General features: G+C 35.7%; 2 long non-coding RNA genes and 1 pseudogene across 2 annotated transcripts; 2 read left to right on the top strand and 1 right to left on the bottom strand.

Annotated features, from left to right (window-relative positions):
- Nucleotides 1-26: 26 nt before the first annotated feature.
- LOC124457506 lies at nt 27-10,562 on the bottom strand. Its single transcript, XR_006952634.1, has 2 exons — nt 10,236-10,562; nt 27-128 (listed from the first exon to the last, which is right to left on the bottom strand). It is a non-coding gene; the product is annotated as an uncharacterized LOC124457506 (long non-coding RNA).
- Nucleotides 10,563-14,051: 3,489 nt separating this feature from the next.
- LOC124457505 lies at nt 14,052-14,547 on the top strand. Its single transcript, XR_006952633.1, has 2 exons — nt 14,052-14,105; nt 14,501-14,547. It is a non-coding gene; the product is annotated as an uncharacterized LOC124457505 (long non-coding RNA).
- Nucleotides 14,548-14,723: 176 nt separating this feature from the next.
- LOC124457504 lies at nt 14,724-20,798 on the top strand (annotated as a pseudogene).
- Nucleotides 20,799-23,996: the final 3,198 nt, after the last annotated feature.

Here is a 23,996-nt window from a genome sequence, read left to right as displayed (position 1 = left end):
ACTCAGCCTGTGAGCCAAGAAGGAAATAAAAAGGAAAATGTTATTTTTTAATACAATGCTATACCACTATTTAAATGAGCAGACATAAGGACAATATCAAATGTTATTACAATAATATATCAACTCAGCTGTTTCTGTCAAAACTAACATGCACAAATCAAAGCTGTCATTAAGCGGCAACACCTTTAAATAGGACAAATACAACCAAATTATTCTTTTGGCTGCTTCAGTCAACTCCAAGTAACTAAAAAAACTACAATTATCCATCACATATAAAAACTCCTTGTATCATCATGTTTAAACCATCAATTAATTTATTTCAAAAGGTGGGAAAGATTCCAGTTAACTGTCCATAATTTTCAAATAATCATATAAGCCAAGCAACCACATTTTGAGAAAGTGAAACTTGCATAATATCAAGAAATCCACAAAACTTGCCTTTATGAAAGCTGTCATAAGACTCATCATGCACTTTGTATGCAAACTCTTGTCCAGACTGTAAATTGAATCAGCATTTTATCATGATATCATACCCTTTCATTATAAGCTTAAACCACTGATATGTATATTACACTGGACAACGCACCATGTATAAAATCATAGATAAAACAAACATAGATTGGTAACGTGTATACAATTTATACGTTGCCTGCCGTAGCTAATTGAATATTCCAAGATGGCGGCTCAATCGGGCAAAAGGAATATAATTTCTATTACGAAAACAAGGTTGTTCGCATTTTACGTCGTTGTACCCTTTCCATCCTAAATCTAGCCACCTTTTTTTGGAAATGGGAAGACATTGCGGAGTTTTGGGATGTAAACGTGGATGCATCAAAGGAATAACACGACAAATATCGCTTCGTCAAATTGTTAACGAATTGTCAGCTGAGTCCAATGATAGCAGTTTTCTTAAGTCTTGACTTATTCCAGATATTTTTATGAGAAGGAAATAAGTAAAAGTTAAAAATATTGATGTGTGCTTTTGGACTTCTGATTTAATTTTTAAATGTTTGTAAATGATGATCGTCCAGGTTAATAAAGTCCTGAGAAAGACTGTTTTTGTTGTTGTTAACTGACGTTTCGACAACCTTAGCGGTAGTCATCTTCAGAGTCAAATGAGGAGTAAACGTCAGGTTAGCCGTATTTGTTATCTGGTCTTACGTCATTGTATTGTGTGTACAGGAAATGTGTATTGTCATTGTGGATTAGTGTGAAGTGAAATATTTTATTTTTAGTTGTGATGTGTGATTTAGGTGTGAAGTTTTTAGTTGTAATGTGTGGGTGTCGTTTGTTTGTATTGTGAATAAGCGTTTTTAAGGTGCCGGTAATTGCTGTGATCTGTTCATGGGGGTTTGTTCCAAGTTGGTGAAACCAACTTTCTAATGAAAGCCGTTGTCTATAGTCAGTACTGTAAGTGATGCATTTTGCCGAGTCCCAGTCAATGTTGTGCTTTGTGATTCGGTGATGTTCGGCAATGTGATTAGTTTTGTGTTGTTTCTTAGTAGCTCGTTTGTGCTGAGTAAGTCTTATGTTTAAGTACCTGCCAGTTTCCCCGATATAGGAGGCGTGGCAGTCGGAGCAGTTTATTTTGTAAACTGCACCTTGTCGTTCGTTGGTTTGTTCTTTGTCCTCTATGTTCGTTAGTACTTGTCGTAACGTTGTGATTGGTTTATGTGCGACACGTATGTTGTATGGTCGTAAGATACGCGAGATAGTCTCAGACGTACCTTTGATGTAAGGTATCGTTGCTGTTGTCACTGAGTTGTTCGTTTCGTTGGGTTCGTTGGGTTTGTAAGTGTTGCGTTTGATAAAGTCAGAGTTATAGTTGTTTTTGTCAAAAACACGTTTGAGATAGTTGTTTTCGTTTTGTAGAGCGTCCGGTGAATCACATATAATTTGTGCACGTGATGTTAATGTTCTGATTGTGGTGGCTTTGTGTGATGTGGGGTTGTAAGATGATTGGTCTAGTAGTCGGTCAGTATGTGTTGGCTTGCGATAAACTGTTGTTCCTAGTTTTTGATTGTCATGTTTTACCAAACAGTCGAGAAAAGGAAGAGTTTCGTTTACTTCGACATCTTTAGTAAATTGTATGTGGCTGTTCTTTTTGTTGATGTGAGTATGGAAGTCATCAATCTCGTCTGCATGTAGTGCTGTGATTGTGTCATCTACGTAGCGAAACCAAAAAGGTAGTGCATGTTTGTAAGTCATGAGCGCCCGTTCCTCTATTGATTGCATTACAATTTCAGCAACTACAACAGAAACGGGCGAGCCCATTGCTCTCCCATGTAATTGTTTGTAGTGTGTTCCTTTGTATTGGAAGTAAGTCGAGATGAGGCAGAGCTCCAGTAACTCCATAATGTCTTCTGTCGGTAATGGCAGTACGTCCGTGGTGTTTGTAATGAAGGTTTTTGTACAAGTAAGTGCCAGATTAAGTGGAATACTGGTGAACAGTGATTTCACATCAAAAGACACTAGTATATAGTTGTCCGGTATTTGTATAGTGCGCAGTTTTTTAATGAAAGTTTCAGTGGATTGTAGCTTGTGTTTTGATTTGTTTGTAAGTGGTTGCAGTATGTTAGTCAACTACTTTGAAAGTTCGTAAGTAGGCGAACCACAGAATGATACAATTGGTCGCATGGGTATTTGTAGTTTGTGAAGTTTTGGTAGTCCGTATAGTCTGGGTGGTCGTGGTACTGAACATCTGAGTCGATAGTAAATACGTTCAGATATGTTAGATTTTCTCATACAGAAGACCTTGCTGTTAAGTTTGCGTACTAGTGATGGTGTTGGGTCTCGTTTGAGTTGTTCGTACGTTTGTCTGTCGTTAACAAGGGTGTCCATTTTGTTAAAGTAATCATTCCTGTCCATGACCACTGTCACGCGTCCTTTGTCTGCTGGTAAAATGACGATGTTGTTGTCGTGTTTTAGTCGTTCGAGTGCTTGTTGTTCGTCTTTTGTCAAGTTGTTGTCACGTATAGAGGACGATTGTAAAGTGGAAGCTATCCTGCTTCTGATCTCGTCTTTGGTTGTCTCTGACAAGTCTCTTTGATACGCTAGGACAGCCTCGACACTTGATACTATCGTCTCAGTCGGGATTTGTCTAGGTGTTATGGAATGTTTTAGTCCGTAAGATAGTAGTCGCGTTTCAGTTTCGTCTAATGAGCGGGAAGAAATATTCCGCACCCAATTATCGTCATGTTCAGCAAGAACGACATATGAAGTTACCTTCGTTAATTAACAATATAGCCCGGGAAAAGGGTTAGATGGCCAAAATTATAAATGTAATAGTTGTTCCAGACCAATTGGAATGAGTATGATCAGTCAATTCTCCATTTGTTATTTCCATAATAACTCAAATATATTTATTTTCAAATATCTTAGCTTATTAAATCTTATCTTTGTAGAAACTATTATAACAAAGCACATAATCCCTTTTTTCCATGAAGCCCATGGATGCTTTCGTTCATGATGAAAGAGTCATATTGTATAAGGAGGCTCGCGTTCATCACGATTGAGTTATGAGAAAGTTACATTGTAAAAGGTAAAAGTAAAAACGTATAAACATGCTTAGAGTTTGTTTAAATTATAATTCAAAAAGGCGGAAGTTGTTTGAACCTTTGAAGTATCCTTGGACGTTCTAGTTTCTTTTATGAGAAGAATTATTCTAAAGAAAAAAGACAAATTTTTAAAACAAAAAATCCCGTTTTCGGTCCGTGCCTCCCGATACCCGTGATAGTTGAGCACTAGAGCGTCGCATGTTAACTAAGGGAACCACATAATCCTTTTTTTTTGCCATGAAGCATATGGATGGTTTGCTCGTGATACATGAGAAACAATAAATGGGAGAGTTAAATCAGAAAGATGTAAAGCTATAAAAATGGTAAAAACATGTTTAAGGTTGTCTTTAATTATAAGTGTCAGATAAAGACAGGGTCATGAGAAGTTAATTGAAACATTGCTTGGTTTTTTTTATCAGAGGAGAAAAAAAAGACAAAATTCGAAAGCAAAAAAAACCCCGTCTTCGGTCCATGCTTCCGGATACCTCCTTAAGCTCAAGGCACTAGAACGCCGCATGTTAGCGTTTCGGTAGAAGATTTCGGCCCCTCCACGCTATCCTACTTGGGAGATGCCAATAGCAATCTTCCGCCCATCAGAGCCTGAGATCACCTGCGATAGGCTTTGCTCAGGTTACGCAGGGAGAGTGCGGTCGCCACCGAAGTGTGGGCCCCTAAGCCACTGCATACTATATCGCACCCAGCTTCCACTGCTAGTTGACATCTACTATATGAATTTTTAGCTTTATATATATATACCAAAATTTAAAGGCGTACGAAAGTTGGGGGATGATTTTTATCGTTACTGCGCATGCGAAGATGATTTCTTTGATAATTTGTGACTAAATGAGTTAATTGACACAATTGTAGTGCAAATACGTATAGTTGGTCGTTGTCATGACTATGAACAACTACTCGAGTGGATTGCGCATGCTCAAGCAGACTGCGCATGCGCAGATGATTTCTCTATTAAATTGTTACTAAGCATATTATTTACTTCAAAATTGGTGCTAGTAGATGCAGTTGGTCGTTGCCAGACCACGGGATTGGGTATCTGGTGAAGATGATTGCGCATGCTCAAGCAGACTGCGCATGCGCAGCTGATTTATGTTGAAACTTGTGACTGAGCGAGCTAATTACTCCAAAATCGGTACTAGTACATCCAGTTGGTCGTTACCATGAGCTTGGAGAGTTTGTGGTGTTGACAACACATGCTCAGACTCTCAATTAATTTGTGACAGAGCGAGCTCTGAAATTGGTGCTTGTAAATGCGCTGAGCAAGTTTTCAATCATATATTTTTGGAATACTCTTTGTCTTCTTATGCTAGTTTTGACAAATGCATATGAAACTCATCAACACTTTGTTACGGCACTCGTAATATCCGTGACAACGTTAAAAATGTTTTTTTATTTTTCTCTATAATTTAATGCCTGTATATTGCATGTCATATTTAAGCTTTCCTTTGACTTGACGGAAAATTGTTTTGATTCACTCTTACACCTTCTGCCTTTATAATTATTCGATCTGTATTTCCAAAATAACATTTACAAATGCCCGAACTCTTACGAATACTTATTTACGAATGCTTTAATAACTCTTATCTGTCCATCGTAACTTTGCTATAGTTCTATGGATAAATTATGTTTTTATACTTAATAGATTATTGGTGATCCTACTTCACCTGAAGATGTTCAGCAAGAACGACATATGAAGTTACCTTCGTTAATTAACAATATAGCCCGGGAAAAAGGGTTAGATGGCCAAAATTATAAATGTAATAGTTGTTCCAGACCAATTGGAATGAGTATGATCAGTCAATTCTCGATTTGTTATTTCCATAATAACTCAAATATATTTATTTTCAAATATCTTAGCTTATTAAATCTTATCTTTGTAGAAACTATTATAACAAAGCACATAATCCCTTTTTTCCATGAAGCCCATGGATGCTTTCGTTCATGATGAAAGAGTCATATTGTATAAGGAGGCTCGCGTTCATCACGATTGAGTTATGAGAAAGTTACATTGTAAAAGGTAAAAAGTGAAAAACGTATAAACATGCTTAGAGTTTTTTTAAATTATAATTCAAAAAGGCGGAAGTTGTTTGAACCTTTGAAGTATCCTTGGACGTTCTAGTTTCTTTTATGAGAAGAATTATTCTAAAGAAAAAGACAAATTTTTAAAACAAAAAATCCCGTTTTCGGTCCGTGCCTCCCGATACCCGTGATAGTTGAGCACTAGAGGGTCGCATGTTAACTAAGGGAACCACATAATCCTTTTTTTTTGCCATGAAGCATATGGATGGTTTGCTCGTGATACATGAGAAACAATAAATGGGAGAGTTAAATCAGAAAGATGTAAAGCTATAAAAATGGTAAAAACATGTTTAAGGTTGTCTTTAATTATAAGTGTCAGATAAAGACAGGGTCATGAGAAGTTAATTGAAACATTGCTTGGTTTTTTTTATCAGAGGAAAAAAAAAAGACAAAATTCGAAAGCAAAAAAAACCCCGTCTTCGGTCCATGCTTCCGGATACCTCCTTAAGCTTAAGGCACTAGAACGCCGCATGTTAACGTTTCGGTAGAAGATTTCGGCCCCTCCTCGCTATTCTACTTGGGAGATGCCAATAGCAAGCTTCCGCCCATGAGACCCTGAGATCACCTGCGATAGGCTTTGCTCAGGTTACGCAGGGAGAGTGCGGTCGCCACCGAAGTGTGGGCCCCTAAGCCACTGCATACTATATCGCACCCAGCTTCCACTGCTAGTTGACATCTACTATATGAATTTTTAGCTTTATATATATATACCAAAATTTAAAGGCGTACGAAAGTTGGGGGATGATTGTTATCGTTACTGCGCATGCGCACATGATTTCTTTGATAATTTGCGACTAAATGATTTAATTGAGACAATTGTAGTGCAAATACGTATAGTTGGTCGTTGTCATGACTATGAACAACTACTCGAGTGGATTGCGCATGCTCAAGCAGACTGCGCATGCGCAGATGATTTCTCTATTAAATTGTTACTAAGCATATTATTTAATTCAAAATTGGTGCTAGTAGATGCAGTTGGTCGTTGCCAGACCACGGGATTGGGTATCTGGTGAAGATGATTGCGCATGCTCAAGCAGACTGCGCATGCGCAGCTGATTTATGTTGAAACTTGTGACTGAGCGAGCTAATTACTCCAAAATCGGTACTAGTACATCCAGTTGGTCGTTACCATGAGCTTGGAGAGTTTGTGGTGTTGACAACACATGCTCTCAGATTCTCAATTAATTTGTGACAGGGCGAGCTCTGAAATTGGTGCTTGTAAATGCGCTGAGCAAGTTTTCAATCATATATTTTTGGAATACTCTTTGTCTTCTTATGCTAGTTTTGACAAATGCATATGAAGCTCATCAACACGGCACTCGTAATATCCGTGACACGTTAAAAATGTTTTTTTATTTTTCTCTATAATTTAATGCCTGTATATTGCATGTCATATTTAAGCTTTCCTTTGAATAAACGGAAAATTGTTTTGATTCACTCTTACATCTTCTGCCTTTATAATTATTCGATCTGTATTTCCAAAATAATATTTACAAATGCCCGAACTCTTACGAATACTTATTTACGAATGCTTTAATAACCCTTATCTGTCCATCGTAACTTTGCTATAGTTCTATGGATAAATTATGTTTTTATACTTAATAGATTATTGGTGATCCTACTTCACCTGAAGATGTTCAGCAAGAACGACATATGAAGTTACCTTCGTTAATTAACAATATAGCCCGGGAAAAAGGGTTAGATGGCCAAAATTATAAATGTAATAGTTGTTCCAGACCTATCTCCCAAGTAGGATAGCGTGGAGGGCCGAAATCTCCTACCGAAACGTTAACATGCGGCGTTCTAGTGCCTTGCGCTTAAGAAGGTATCGGGAAGCATGGACCGAAAACGGGGTTTTGCTTTCGAATTTTATCTTTTGTTTTCTTCTCATAAAACAAACCAAGCAATGTTTCAATTAACTTCTTATGACCCTGTCTTCTTCTGACACTTATAAATAAAGACAACCTTAAACATGTTTTATACCAATTTTATCGGTTTATATCTTTCTGATTTAACTCTACCATTTACTGTTTCTCACGTATTACGAGCAAACCATACATATGTTTCATGGAAAACAAACAAGGATTATGTGGTTCCCTTAGTTAACATGCGACGCTCTAGTGCTCAACTATCTCGGGCTATCGGGAAGCATGGACCGAAAACGGATTCTTTGGTTTTCAAAATTTATCATTTTCTTTACAAGAATTCTTCTCATAAAAACTAGAACGTCCAAGGATACTTCAAACGTTCAAACAACTTCTGCCTTTTGAACTATAACTTAAAAACTCTAAGCATGTTTATACGTTTTTATTTATTACCTTTACAACGTAACTTTCTCATAACTCTCTCGTGATGAACGAGAGCCTCCTTATACAATATGACTCTTTCATCATGAACGAACGCATCCATGGGCTTCACGGAAAAAGGGATTATGTACTTTGTTATAATCGTTTCTACAAAGATAACATTTATTAGGCTAAGAAATTTGAAAATAAAATATATTTGAGTTATTAGCAAATGACAAGTCGAGAATTCATTGATCATACTCATTCCAATTGGTCTGGAACAACCATGACATTTATAATTTTGACCATCCAACCCTTTATCAAGGGCTATATTGTTAATTAACGACAGTAACTTCATACGTCGTTCTTGCTGAACACCTTCAGGTGAAGTAGGATCATCAATAATCTGTTATATACAAAAACATAATTTATCCATAGAATCATAGCAAAGTTACGATGGACAGATGAGAGTTATTAACGCTATAAAACTTAAATTCAATATATCGTATAAAGTACCTCAAATCCCGACGATTTCTCGTATCGAAAGGATTCTAAAGTAAAGATGAAAATTAAGAAGTTAATTGAAACATTTCTTGGTTTGTTTTATGAGAAGAAAACAAAAAGATAAAATTCGAAGGCAAAAAACCCCGTTTTCGGTCCATGCTTCCCGATACCTTCTTAAGCGCAAGGCACTAGAACGCCGCATGTTAACGTTTCGGTAGGAGATTTCGGCCCCTCCACGCTATCCTACTTGGGAGATAGGTCTGGAACAACTATTACATTTATAATTTTGGCCATCTAACCCTTTTTCCCGGGCTATATTGTTAATTAACGAAGGTAACTTCATATGTCGTTCTTGCTGAACATCTTCAGGTGAAGTAGGATCACCAATAATCTATTAAGTATAAAAACATAATTTATGCATAGAACTATAGCAAAGTTACGATGGACAGATAAGAGTTATTAAAGCATTCGTAAATAAGTATTCGTAAGAGTTTGGGCATTTGTAAATATTATTTTGGAAATACAGATCGAATAATTATAAAGGCAGAAGGTGTAAGAGTGAATCAAAACAATTTTCCGTCAAGTCAAAGGAAAGCTTAAATATGACATGCAATATACAGGCATTAAATTATAGAGAAAAATAAAAAAACATTTTTAACGTTGTCACGGATATTACGAGTGCCGTAACAAAGTGTTGATGAGCTTCATATGCATTTGTCAAAACTAGCATAAGAAGACAAAGAGTATTCCAAAAATATATGATTGAAAACTTGCTCAGCGCATTTACAAGCACCAATTTCAGAGCTCGCCCTGTCACAAATTAATTGAGAATCTGAGAGCATGTGTTGTCAACACCACAAACTCTCCAAGCTCATGGTAACGACCAACTGGATGTACTAGTACCGATTTTGGAGTAATTAGCTCGTTCAGTCACAAGTTTCAACACAAATCAGCTGCGCATGCGCAGTCTGCTTGAGCATGCGCAATCAACTTCACCAGATACCCAATTCCGTGGTCTGGCAACGACCAACTGCATCTACTAGCACCAATTTTGAAGTAACTAGCATGCTTAGTAACAATTTAATTGAGAAATCATCTGCACATGCGCAGTCTCCTTGAGCATGCGCAGTCCACTCGAGTAGTTGTTCATAGTCATGACAACGACCAACTATACGTATTTGCACTACAATTGTCTCAATTAACTCATTTAGTCGCAAATTATCAAAGAAATCATGTGCACATGCGCAGTAACGATAACAATCATCCCACAACTTTCGTACGCCTTTAAATTTTGGTATATATATATATAAAGATAAAACTTCATAAAGTAAATGTCAACTAGCAGTGGAAGCTGGGTGCCATATAAATTAAAACAAAATCTAATTTACATTAAATCAATCATCATGGTTGAAAAGAGAAATTGCAATACTCTGGCAGAGTATTGCAAAAATCTTTAAACTTAACATCTATGCGAAATGATTATCACGAGCCAGTCAGACTAGCCGTCTACTTTGAATATTTAATGGTTTACTTGTGCCTATGATTGCACTGTTATAATATTGAGGGATGTTATAACAGTGTCTACAAAGCAATAAAAAATTTAACTTCCGGTGATGTTCTAATGTTTGGTAAATGATTTAGCCAAAATAGCTATTTTGTATGATTGTATTAGAACTATTGCAATCATAAAGATAATTCCTCGGGAGAGGAAACTGTTTCCAAATTTTCGAATCCAACTTGAGGGCTCGTCATGAATGCTCGTCTGTCCATTATGTTCAATGAAGCCTTAGCGAACAGTAGCCTTACGGAGCAAAAAAAATGTTGCGTTTATGGGCACGTTGGTTCGCTGTGGAAATGGAAAGGTGAGTTTTTTGTAGTTGTACCAGGAAGGAAGGGCTTTAGAGGGTGTGAATTTCATTATGTCTGTGATGGACTCTTGTGTAGCCGGAGGGGGAACTGTGCTTTTCTAAGTGAAATAAAATGGTGAATGGAGGGATGGTATTCAACTTTATGAACTTTTCTGAAGTGATGTTATTGTTATGTTGGCAAAAACAGAAGTCAAGACCTTTGGGCCTTACCATTAAGACTGTCATACAATTTAAACTGTACTCTTTAAATGTATTTAGTGCTAAGTTGTGGGATGATTGTTAATTTAAGCATTTCTTCATCTTGCTCTGTTCAGTCTGTTAGAAATCTCTTGGAAAGAGTAAGAGAAGTCTTAATTTTTTTCAATTCTTCTGATACAAGGCTGCTTCTACTAGAATTAGATATCTTCAAATATTGCCCACACTCTTTAAAAAAAAGGTTGAAAAGTGCTTGCAAAACTAGATGGGTGGAACCCATTCAAAGTCTTGACACGTTTGAGGAGCTATTTTTGCCAATTGTTTTCACACTTAGGGGAGATGTACTACAATCTTGAACATAACAGAAATGTAGAGACATCCAGCAAACCAGGCCCTCTCTTTCACTTTCTAGCTAGTTTTGAGTTCATTGTTTGCCTCGTGATAACAAGATGCTTCTTCGACCTTACTCTTCCTGTTACCTACCCAATTAGTCCAATCTTCTAGTAACGATATTGCAGATGGTTTGCATTTGATAATTCTTTAAACAACTTAGGTCGTGCAATACGTAATGACATCGATAACTATCATACTAGATGGTATAAAATTGCTTTAGACTTAGCAGCGAAGGTCAATGTTGAAGAAGGTAAACCTCGTACTTGTCATCGTCAGATAAATCGCAGCGACATCCCTGCTGACTGCACTTCAGATTACTATAAGAGATCTATCACGATTCCTGTAGTCGATCATATAAATTTGGAGTTAGCCAGAAGATTTGAAGAATTTTCTACTAATGTTAACTATGGTTTATATCTAATTCCATCATAATTAATTTCTTTTCTCTCTCATTCCAAGTCTGGATCCGCACGCTGGCAGGATAAGTTCACTTTATTTGCTACCATGTTTAATGATAATCTTCCAAATTCTATTGCTTTGGATGGTGAGCTTGAATTGTGGGAAACATATTGGAAATCTAAGGTAGTCTTCATGATAATATTAGTTCAACCCTAAAAGCCATTAACTTTCCGGGGTTTGAGAATATTAAAGTTTTGTTGAGAATTTTAGGGATCATTCCCGTAACCTCTTGTGAGTGTGAGAGATCGTTTTCAGCTTTAAGGAGACTTTCGATTTTGTAGCCAGCCAAGAAGGATTATCAATGCTAAATCCTGTACCAAATATCAAGCAAAATAATCATACAATAATTTCAAATATAATAAGTTCTCTGTGGTACGCTTACCAATAATACATAAAGAATAAAACGACAACTGCTTTCCCAAGGAATCCATTGTTTTCTGAAGAGGAGTTTATGGCGGCTGAAACGTGAAGATAAATACTTTTAGAGATGAAAATAAAGTCTAAAAAGACGTTCGCAAAATTTACATTCAATATGAACGCTACAATGATAAACACTAAAAACATGACATGAAACAAAATTTGTGACAAGTGAATATACATTGAAAACTGGCATGTGAAAATTTTTTATCTAAACAGATGTTGTGTTAAACGGGAAGAATCAGGTGAAACATGTCATGTAAAAATATTTCAATTAAAAACTTTCCGCGTATAGAATTAACATGTATACAGTGTATAAAATTTACAAACATAGCATGTGAATTGTGAACGTTACGTAAAGACATTTGTAGGGTAACTGATGACAATAAAGAAACCTCTTCAGCTTTCATGAGTTTGAAAACTTCACCAAACTGCGTGTGGTCGCCAGTTCCCGTTACTATCCCCTGCATTATAATTTTCAATTAATTTTCATTCGTAAACAAAAGCAAAGATAAAGTAACAACAAAAAAAAGAAACTGGAGCGAAACCTTCTAACGGTGGAGATCTTCGTGCTCATTAAAATCACTTCATAACACACTTAACATACATTTCCACCCTTTATCACCCTGTACTTGACAATATTTAATCATGTGGAGCTCTCAGTACCTAGAAAGAGTTTGAAAATTTTCACCTTGTCTAATGCCGTTGTTAGCACTAAATACATTTAAAGAGTACAGTTTAAATTGTATGACGGTCTTAATGGTAAGGCCCAAAGGTCTTGACTTCTGTTTTACGCGTATTGCAATTTCTCTTTTCAACCATGATGATTGATTTAATGTAAATTAGATTTTGTTTTAATTTTACACAAGATATGAGCGCAAGAAGCACTCTTATATTAACATGCTCTAAAGCATGTTAACTGATTTGTGCTAACATCTACAAAATTACTCCATGGTATATAGAAGCGCCAGTCAGTTGTTGCACAAGTACAACACATCTTTTACTACCAAATCCCCCAGTTATTACCAAATCAAGCACGTGTCAGAACTAGGCAATAAGCAAACATAAGCTAGCTCTCTGTTGGTCGGTCGAATTATTGATATGGACAATGAAGAAGGATGTTTTTGGGTCGAAGGATGATCTGTTTCTTCCGTTAGCAACATCTTGAAGTCAACTTTGTTGTCTAGAAATATAGAATACGAGAGAAATGAATTGATTTTTTCAGTATCGGAAATCATCGCACCATGAACTTATTATGTTCGTTAATAAATCACTAATCACTTTGGTTACTTCTTAGTACTTTAACATGGCTCTCTGATAAAATAATTTAGTATGTTCAGCATCATAAATTATTGTGACACCCTGGCTCTTGCGTTCACTTCATTGCCATCTTTTCTTATTATCGTCAGTGATTCTTAACCGTGTACACTTTTAAATTATTTGTTTTAAAATTGAGTTTCTTAGCCTGTGGCTGTCATAGAAAAATGATTTTCTTCTTTTCAACTTCCAATGGCAAAGTTACACAACGAGAAGGTGCTTTTGGTGCTGTCTTTGGTCATACTAGTCTTACAGCACAAGCAAAAGTGATTATTAATTGTCAAACAAGACAGAATAAATGAAGGATTAGAATCAACATGAGCATAAACAAAACAATATTCAAAAGAATTTCCGTTTTCCTGGTCTTTTAGGTCTCGCGAGAAAACAAAATTGAATGCACACGAATAGAATAAGCATAAACGATAAAACTTTATTTCTTTTTCTCTTCAGAGTTTACACAGAAAGACATGGAAATCTTCTTTCGTTTTTCTCTTGTTCTTTTTGTGTTCTTCTTTCAGCTAATGCCTAACACATTTCCTTAAGCCTGTGTAATGGTGTAACTTCGCTCTTTTGAGTGGGTGGGAGGAGCTTTAGGAATAAATTTGCCCATAAAAAGCGTGGTGTTATTTTTTATGTTGTTTCCCAAGCTGAAAGAAGTATAAAATATTGAAAAGAAGAGTATGATTTTTGATGTTTTTTTCTGTAAACCCTCGAGAGAGTCATAAGCACGCTCGTTGCCTATGCTTGTGATTACGTAGATGTTAATGTTCCAACTTTTGCTTATTGTTTTTCTTTAACACTTTATTGACACTTGACACAACATTCAAAAATAGATATATTCTATTCAAACAGTTCATGAAAAAAATTATTGCTTTGTTCCGACAGTTGGATTGGCTGGATTTGAACAGGACGCTCTATACGAGAAGGGATTACGTTGGTTTTATTCAGTTATTTTGGGGGGTGATTGACGTATTATCAGTGTACCGTATGTCAAGAAGCATCCTATGGTGATACAGGTGAGCCATCACCCCTCAGATTAAGCTCTACGATATGTTTGCTACAATGACGGAATCGTTGTAACAAAGTCTTCTGTTCTTACTTCATATGCTTCATCTTGTTTTATACAGTTTTCCAAAATGACTGAACTGTAAATATTGTAAAACAAGCACGATTTAAAAAGCGTGTATATAAATTTGTAAAAATTTAAGAATTGCCCAAGAATTTGTCCAAACAATTAATTTTTTGAGAAATTTCCAGAAATTTCCTTCAAATAGGCCATTCTTTTCTGAGAAATTTCCTTAGAAATAAGACCACATTTGACCATCGTTATCATGTTAACTACTTCATGTAAAAGTTATATATCGTCTTCCAAGAAAACAACATAACAATTTTTAATTTTAAACCTCACAAGCATTCGTTCTCCGCAAGAATATTTCTCTCCACATATCTGTTGTAAAAGAGTGAAAGACAAATAATATTTTAAAGAACATATAAAGTTTTTTGAAAGCTGAAACAAGGTAATAGATATATATGTTATTGTTATGCCTGAGTCTGACTTTGACTTTCATAGCGGGAAATTGAAACGATATTTATTTTTATTTCTACATAGCAAAGATATTTAAGTTTTTTCCTACACAGCCAATATTGTGAATAATCTTTTGTATAACATCTCTAACTAAAGCAATATCGTTAAAATGGATAAAGTTCAAGAACTTTCTGAAGCACTGCCTTTACCAAGTCAGCCATTCTTAAACGTCGAAGTAAATGAATGCAAAGAAAGGTTAGTTCATAAAATGAACAAAGGACTGTATGCAGAAGGATATTGAATTGCATTTCATGTAATAATCTAGTTGAGTGAGTCTGTGTTGGTGAAACCATGCTACAGGTGAAACTAGGTAATGAACAAATCATGTTTTTGTTTTGTAAAGAAACTTGAATAATTTTAATATGTTACTAGATTGACGTCACTGGTCATATGTTGTGCTTCAACAGACTCACTTCTTCAAATACCACTGTGCTGTCAAAACGTGAACAAAACCATTTATTCAATTTGATAATAAGCATTAACATCTTAATAGTATTTACCACTTTATTTTAGCACTATCCCAGAGTATAGAATTATAAAGCTTGTCAAAGACTTTCTTATCAACATGAAAACAATTCATGGCGACTCATGTTTCGTAGAATTTGTTGATCCTTTTTTAATGGAACATGTCAAGAGCATAACTATTGTGTATGACACAGATAATTTTTCAACATATGGCAAGGTTATTGACCCTATGATCAGACAATATTTACTTTCGCATGTGTGAGAGTAGGTTGTTCACACCCCCCTGGTATGTCACACATCCCTTTTTGTTGAACCCCCACGGAAAAGAAAATGCAAGAACTCTTAGAGGATTGACTTAGTTTGATAATGAAGATTTACATGAAGTACATATTTCTGTCAAACCTTCATAATTCTTTTAACAGATAATTGATTTGAAAAAAGTTATGCTAAAGTATCATGTCTATCAACTTCATGATGGGGGGCATGGATATGAAGAACTTGAGGATGATATATCTGCTCCAGACAACTGGCTTTTGCCTACAGGTGGGTAAATTTTGCCTGCAGGTGGTCAACTCACTTCAGTCCCAGGTCTTTTCGCTTTCACGAGTTATAAGTATTAGCAACAAATACAATTAATTCATCATTTTTAGAGGATTTTCAGGGCTTGTGGGAAAGCTTGCTCTTTGACTAGGATGTGAAAAATCAGGTTGTTCTTCATAATGAACATTTAATGATTTCTCTCGTGAGCGAAGTTTAAATTGTAGCTTGTTAAGGACGTCTTTAGCGCCGAAATAAGTTAACGTTTAAACAGTTAGCTGTCAAAACGTCAAATAGATTTTTTAAGGATTTTCCTAATTTCTCCTATTTTCCAATGTACATTATGTACTCGGAGTTACTGATCAACGGAGTTACTGATCTGCTAACTTATTAATCTCTAATATTTTCAAAAGGTTTACGCAAGCGATGACATTGTGCACCGTAGTGGTGACAAAGCTTACTTAGTAAACATTAAAATACACATCTCAGCAATTCTAGCGAGTTATATCGATTAAAAATGTTAAAAATTTTGTTGTTCTAATTTATTTACGAAAGTATATGTCGTGCCATGACTATGATATTTCATGTATCTCATTTTATCTTATTTTTTAGTTGCTAAAATATGCGGCAACGACACTTCTCTTCTCCGACAGGTTTGTCGTGTGAAATGAAACTATTGAACTGAAGACTTTTAGAGAAGCCAAATTGCAAAATCGTTCGTTTTTCCATCTTTTTAAAATCACTCCCAAACAATGACATTTCAAAGTATATATTAGTCACGTGTTTGAATCATATTTTAGAGGCGTGGATTTCAACATCATCTCGTGAAATAAAGTTATCTTATTGCATGGTAAGTTAGTTTCCTTGGTAACCAGACGTGAGTCCTTGCGTCATCGTCCGTCACGTGTATCTTTTTACTAATCAAATTAGATTCTATTTTTGCGTGTGTTGACTTTGTAACAACTCTCATCTTAACGTTGAGATGTCGTTGAAGTTAATAAATCTAGTTCCGTATCACAAAATGATCATATCCAATTGAAAATAGCATCTGTAATTTAAAATGTACATTGACATTATCTTTCCCTACAAACAGAGTGGAAAGTTAGTGATGAAAATGTTTCAGAAAATTCAAGAGTTTATTGACGACAAATAAGCTTTAGTTTGCGTTCTTATCGACGAGGTAAACTTTGCTTAAACATTTCTTTCTTAATGCTCATGGTCAGATAGATGAGAAATCATTTACTATTTGTGTTTCTTGTTTCACAAAATACCCGAAGCACATGTACGCTTGTCGGTAATGTTTAAGGAAAATACCTTTGCTATCCGTATCTTTTACTTCTGAAGGTTGAAAGTTTAACATCGGCAAGAAAATCTGCGTTGAACGGACAAGAACCTTCAGATGCCATTCGTGTTGTGAATGCATTTCTCACTCAAATTGACCATATAAAACTGTAAATGCCAAATATAAGCAGAATATGCATTTCGGCGAACATTGCGTTCTCATGGATTTTTTAGTGAACTAAGAGATTGTATTCGGTTATATGAACGGCGAGGCCAGCCGGCAGGGTTGTTGCGTTATGTATTATTTAATAAAATAGAGACTTTGTAGAAAATAGTTCTAAAGATAGCAAATACCATAGTAAATGGTAAAAGTAATATAATAAGTTGATAGTTCTTACAAGAACTGTTGTAAGTAAAGAGCACTAACCCAATAGTTCTAAATTAAACGACGCGATGCATTTCGGCAGACTACTCCTCAGGTGTCAACGTCTGCTGAATGAAAATTTACAATCTACCGATATTTATAATGCCAAGACAACAGTCTTTATCAACTTATTATATTACATTTACCATTCACTATGGTATTTGCTATCTTTAGAACTATGTATTATTTCTTTCTCTACAATGTTGTCGCTTTTACAGGAGTAAAAGCACGAAAATATTTATATGACATGAACAAACTTGCTTGATGACAACTTTGCTCAGTCAAATACTTATTATCTATCAATTACGTATTTACAGAAGTCTTGATTTGAACTACATTTATGCGTTTATTTGCTAAACCTAGTCTTCCCCAATGTTGTTTTCTTCTTATTTCAGACATCCTAATGTAATTATATTGACAACATCGAACATAACTAGAGCCATAGACGTTGCGTTCGTGGACAGGTTGAAAAATATGTTTGTGACTCGAAAGTTTTTTAATTCACTTTCTCATCTAACTTCGCTATTTGTTCGCCCACAGAGCCGACATCAAACAGTATATTGGTCCGCCATCAGCCAAAGCTATTTACAAAATTTACCATTCTTGCATCGAGGAACTTGTAAGGGTAGGGTATTCAATGTTTTTACCACAGGATAAGAAAAAATATAGTTGAAACAGCACTATTTGTTTGTATGTAACTTATGTCTTCTTGTGCACGTGATCAACGAAATGGCTGCCGGTCAATTATGTTTTCTGGCCAAAAGGAACGCCGAAATGGCTTACCGCAACCTGTCATCATATACAATATAAAACAACAATTTGCCTCGTGAAGTATATCCCCTCTTCTCAGTACTTTGTACCTTTACGTCTACTGTTTTATTTCCATACCACAATATAGTCGTTTGTGCAAGTTATACAAACATGTTGCTTAAATAGAGAGGTGTGCAGCTATATAGAAATTGATTGCAAACGATTGCATTGTAGATAATTTTTTAATAATCAAAATTAATGTTCACCGTTTCATCACAGACCAGTATCATATCACCAGCCACTCAAATTTTGGATTTAAGGTACAACTGAAAAAATACGCGAAATTTTATTTTGACGAAAATTGACGGTGTTTTTTCTCTTCTTATATTTGTCCTTAATTGTGTATGTAGAGCTCTGGAAATTTAACGGTTTGTTAGAAATTTTTTTGTTCACTTCTATGTTGATGACATGGTTTTCATTTCCGATGTACAACTTTTTCTCCCTATTTTCCATTGTAGCTTTGTCGACAACGATGTAACACACTGTAGTCTTGAATTAAAGAAGATAGCCGAGTAAGTGAAGTAGATGTTTGTAGATGTAGATCGTCGAGGTTAGTGGAGTCCTGCGAAGGACTGTTGATGTTGATGTTGACTGACTTCTCAACAACCTTAGCGGTAGTCATCTTTAGAGTCAGCATCAACAACAACAGTTCTTTTCAGGACTTTACTAACCTGGACGATCTACATCTACAAACATGTAACGATACTCCCATGTTCAAACCTTTCACTTTAAAGTAAAGTGATGTCACAGAGTAAAATAAACATTTCTTGTCTTCGTTTATGGTAAATATTATGTCACCCAGTCTTCATGTTTTCAAGTTAGTATTCTTCTCGTTTTACAAAGAAAACGAAACTACGCCCGGGGGATTTTCAGAAGTTGTCTGAACCTTGGCAGTATGTTCTAGTTTCTTTTATGAGAAGAATTCTTGTAAAGAAAAAAGACAAATTTTGAAAGGAAAAAACCCCGTTTTCGGTCCATGCTTCCCGATACCTTCTTAAGCGTAAGGCACTAAAACGCGGCATGTTAACGTTTCGGTAGCAGATTTCGGCCCCTCCACGCTCTACTACTTGGGAGATGCAATAGCAAGCTTCCGCCCATCAGACCCCGAGATCACCTGCGATAGGCTTTGCTCGAGGTACGCAGGGAGAATGCGGTCGCCACGGAAGTGTGGACCCCTAAGCCACTGCATACTATATCGCACCCAGCTTCCACTGCTAGTTGACATCTACTATATGAAGCTATAGATTTATATTTATATATACAAAAATTTAGAGGCTTACGAAAGTTGTGGTATTATTATAGTCACAACTGCGCATGCCCAGATAATTTCTTTGATAATTTGCGATTAAGTGGGATAATTGCCCCAGATGTAGTGCAAGTACATCTAGTTAGTCGTTGCCATGACTATAAACAATTAGTCGAGTGGGCTGCGCATGCGCTCGAGTGCATGCGCAGATGATTTCTCCATTAAATTGTTACTAAACATGCTATTTACTTCAAAATCGGGGCTAGTAGATGCAATTGGTCGTTGCCATGACCATGAACATTGGCAGCCAATCAATTTAACTGCGCATGCTCAGTTGATATCTTTAATAATTTGTTAATAAGCAAGTTATATACTCCCTAATTGATGCTAGTAAACGTAGTTGGTCGTTTCCATGACTATCAACTCGGACAATTGGTCAAGTGGACTTTGCATGCTTGAGCGTGCTGCGCATGCCCAAGCGTACTGCGCATGCTCAGATGATCTTCTTATATTTTTGTGACGAAGCAATTAATTACTCAGAAAGTGATGAAAGTAGGTCCAGCTTGTTGTTGCCATCACTATGAATATGAAAAATTTGTTAAATGACTAAATTTCTCATTATGATTGAAATATATGATTTCCCAATATGTGACCAAGTGAACCACAGAAGGATGCAAGCTTGTTCTGTTTGTCATTGCCATGATTGTAAACTCGAACAGTTTGTTGAGTTGTTTGTGCATGTTCAGATGAGTTCTCAAATAATTTAGGACTGAGGTTTAAAATATACCGTCTTAATACTTGCAACATAAATAAAATTTAACTTTGTATTACATCTACATTTAAGGCGTAAAGATGTTTTTTCTTTGTTATCGTAGTCAGTAGTTATCAAGTAATGGACCACTCTCAAATAATCACGCATATTGGTTGACTTTTGGTTAGGTTTCTTTGGGAGGCCCTTCTCCTTTTGAACTTGCAAGGAGCAGTCAAGCGTCTCACTGTGATAAATCTACGAAGTATTCTTTCTCTCATTTTCTTGTTTAGAAAAAGTTATCAACTAAGTGGTCGAACTCTTCGTAAACTACCATTCCTTGCACATGCGCTGTATTCGAAAGTAAGTAATACGAATTAAAGCCTTCACCCGTGTTCTTTGTTGTACATGCATGTACTTATATTGTCCCTCAAACCTACGTAATAGGCACAAACGATAACCTCAGAAGAGTTTTTGAATAATCTTTCAATGATTGTTGACAAGCAGTTCAAAGAAAAAGAGAATCTTTGCTCAGTTGGTGAAGAAAAAAGCGTGCAAGCGTGATCTTTTTAACGATTGTATACTTTTTATACATTCATAGAAATCTTTTGGATATGCTGTTGAAGATTAAGATTTTTTTATTGCTCAATTTAAGTCAATTTGGTAAGATAGATCACAAAGTTTGCTAATTTATATTATACTTTGAGACTCCTTACATGACGTTTCCCCAACACACCCGAGGTCAAATGCAGCAATGTGTATAGTTCGTTATTGAGGATAATGTGTAGATTATTTTAAATAGGGAAGGATATTTATACGATATAGTTAATTGTAACTGTTTAATTTCAACGTATGTTTATATTAAATTACATCCTTAAGCCAACTTTACTAATATTGATCGCTATTTTCATGTTATACATCTATAGTCATCTTGTTAAAGATTTGAAGCTTTGCTGCGATAATACAGGTTTGTACTGCTATCTCATCTTTGTTTGTTGCCTATCTGATAGCATGTTAACTCCGGGGACCAGATTTTTTATCGAGATTTATATAACATTAGAGATTGTCGTCGTACATCAGTCTAATATCTTGAGCATGAACGATATGTTGTTGAAAGATAAGTTTACATATACTCTAGCGTAGTGTCTTCATCAGGAGTGATCGAATGTTGAAACTTGAGTCACAATATGCTCCAGTCTTATGATTTGTCAGGAGTGATCTTTTATTGAAAGTTTCGCTAATGTTATTTAACCATGTTATCTAAAAACTTTATCCTCCATATGCATGTGAAACATGTTTTTACAAATGCATGTGAAACTCGTCAACACTTTGTTACGGCATTCGTAATATCCGTGACAACGTTGAAAATGTTTTTTATTTTTCTCTACAACTTTATACCTGATAATTGCATGTCATATCCAAGCTTTCCTTTGATTTGACGGGAAATGGTTTTTATTCACTCTTACATCTTCTGCCTTTATAATTAGTCGATCTGTATTTCTAAACTAATATTTACAAATGCCCCAAGAGAATCTTTTTATTTTATTGGCTCTCTTCTACAAATAGAATACCATGTCCGACTATTTGATTGCACGAATTTTGTAATTTGATCACGTTTTTTTGACACTTGTGTTTACGATGGGAAAGATGGATTGCTTAAATGTACCTAGTTGTTTAGACTACTTGGATCCATAGTTATCCTGTAATGTATACTCTTGTGAAATACCAATGAGCATACGTAGTGTGTCTTCTATAACCTCTATTCTTGTTCTCCACTTCATCATCTATCCATATTTGTTCTTTTTTAGTTCTCAGCTCAACACAACCCTTGTCTGAAGTTCCTAAAACTTTGATCTACCAAAGAAAGATCTCTGGTGGTAACATGTTAGGTATGGCTAGTGGTTGGTCATCGTCATTGAGCCTTGTGACACCAGTTCAGTATACGTTAATTGTCCTGAAGACGTTGAGGAGGTTGCTAGTAAAGCGTCGCCTAAACCAGAAGTTAGTTTTCATGGTATGCTAACGGATTACGCAAACGTTGTTAGGAATAAGTTCACATAAAATGGTTATGGTCTCGTTCCATCGTATTCTGAAAAGGTTTCATGTTCATCCTGAATCTTTCACCAATGTTACAAATACTTAGTTTTTTTGCTTTTTGAAATTGTCGTTTTTATGACTATTATTTTAGAGCATAGACATTGCAAAATCTTGTGGTAGTACAGGTATTTTCAATATTTTTTTGTTGAAAAATTCTCTAGTTTCAATTCTTCGAAATTTCTCATCTTAATTGTCACCTTTACTTTAGAATCCTTTCGATACGAGAAATCGTCGGGATTTGAGGTACTTTATACGATATATTGAATTTAAGTTTTATAGCGTTAATAACTCTCATCTGTTCATCGTAACTTTGCTATAATTCTATGGATAAATTATGTTTTTATATATAACAGATTATTGATGATCCTACTTCACCTGAAGGTGTTCAGCAAGAACGACGTATGAAGTTACTGTCGTTAATTAATAATATAGCCCTTGATAAAGGGTTGGATGGTCGAAATTATTAATGTCATGGTTGTTTCAGACCAATTGGAATGAGTATGATCAATGAATTCTCGACTTGTTATTTCCTAATAACTCAAATATATTTATTTTCAAATTTCTTAGCTTAATAAATGTTATCTTTGTAGAAACTATTATAACAAAGTACATAATCCCTTTTTTCCGTGAAGCCCATGGATGCGTTCGTTCATGATGAAAGAGTCATATTGTATAAGGAGGCTCTCGTTCATCACGAGAGAGTTATGATAAAAATACGTTGTAAAAGGTACTAAGTAAAAAACATATAAACATGCTTAGTGTTTGTTTAAGTTATAGTTCAAAAAGGCAGAAGTTGCTTGAACCTTTGAAGTATCCTTGGACGTTCTAGTTTTTTTTATGAGAAGAATTCTTGTAAAGAAAAAGATAAATTTTGAAAACCAAAGAATCCCGTTTTCGGTCCATGCCTCCCGATACCCATAGATAGTTGATCACTAGAGCGTCGCTTGTTAACTAAGGGAACCACATAATCCTTGTTTGTTTTCCATGAAACATATGGATGGTTTGCTCGTGATACATGAGAAACAGTAAGTGGGAGAGTTAAATCAGAAAGATATAAACCGATAAAATTGGTATAAAACATGTTTAAGGTTGTCTTTAATTATAAGTGTCAGAAAAAGACAGGGTCATAAGAAATTAATTGAAACATTGCTTGGTTTGTTTTATGAGAAGAAAACAAAAAGATAAAATTCGAAATCAAAAAACCCCGTTTTCGGTCCATGCTTCCGATACCTTCTTAAGCGCAAGGCACTAGAACGCCGCATGTCAACGTTTCGGTAGGAGATTTCGGCCCATCCACGCTATCCTACTTGGGAAATGCCAATAGCAAGTTTCCGCCCATCAGACCCTGAGATCACCTGCGATAGGCTTTCCTCAGGGTACGCAGGGAGAGTGCGGACGCCACCGAAGTGTGGGCCCCTAAGCCACTGCATACTATATCGCACCCAGCTTCCACTGCTAGTTGACATCTACTATATGAAGTTTTAACTTTATATATATCTATCTTAATTTAAAGGCGTACGAAAGTTGTGGGATGATTGTTATCGTTACTGCGCATGCCCAGATGATTTCTTTGATAATTTGCGACTGAGTGAGTTAAATGACACAAATGTAGTGCAAGTACATATAGTTGGTCGTTGTCATGACTATGAACAATTACTCGAATGGATTGCGCATGCTCGAGCGCATGCGCAGACGATTTCTCTATTAAATTGTT

Source organism: Xenia sp. Carnegie-2017, unplaced genomic scaffold (assembly GCF_021976095.1).
Source record: "Xenia sp. Carnegie-2017 unplaced genomic scaffold, XeniaSp_v1 HiC_scaffold_6, whole genome shotgun sequence".
Classification (NCBI taxonomy): Eukaryota; Metazoa; Cnidaria; class Anthozoa; order Malacalcyonacea; family Xeniidae; genus Xenia; species Xenia sp. Carnegie-2017.
Note: the sequence above shows the minus strand (reverse complement) of the source record. Positions and strands in the feature narration are given on the sequence as shown.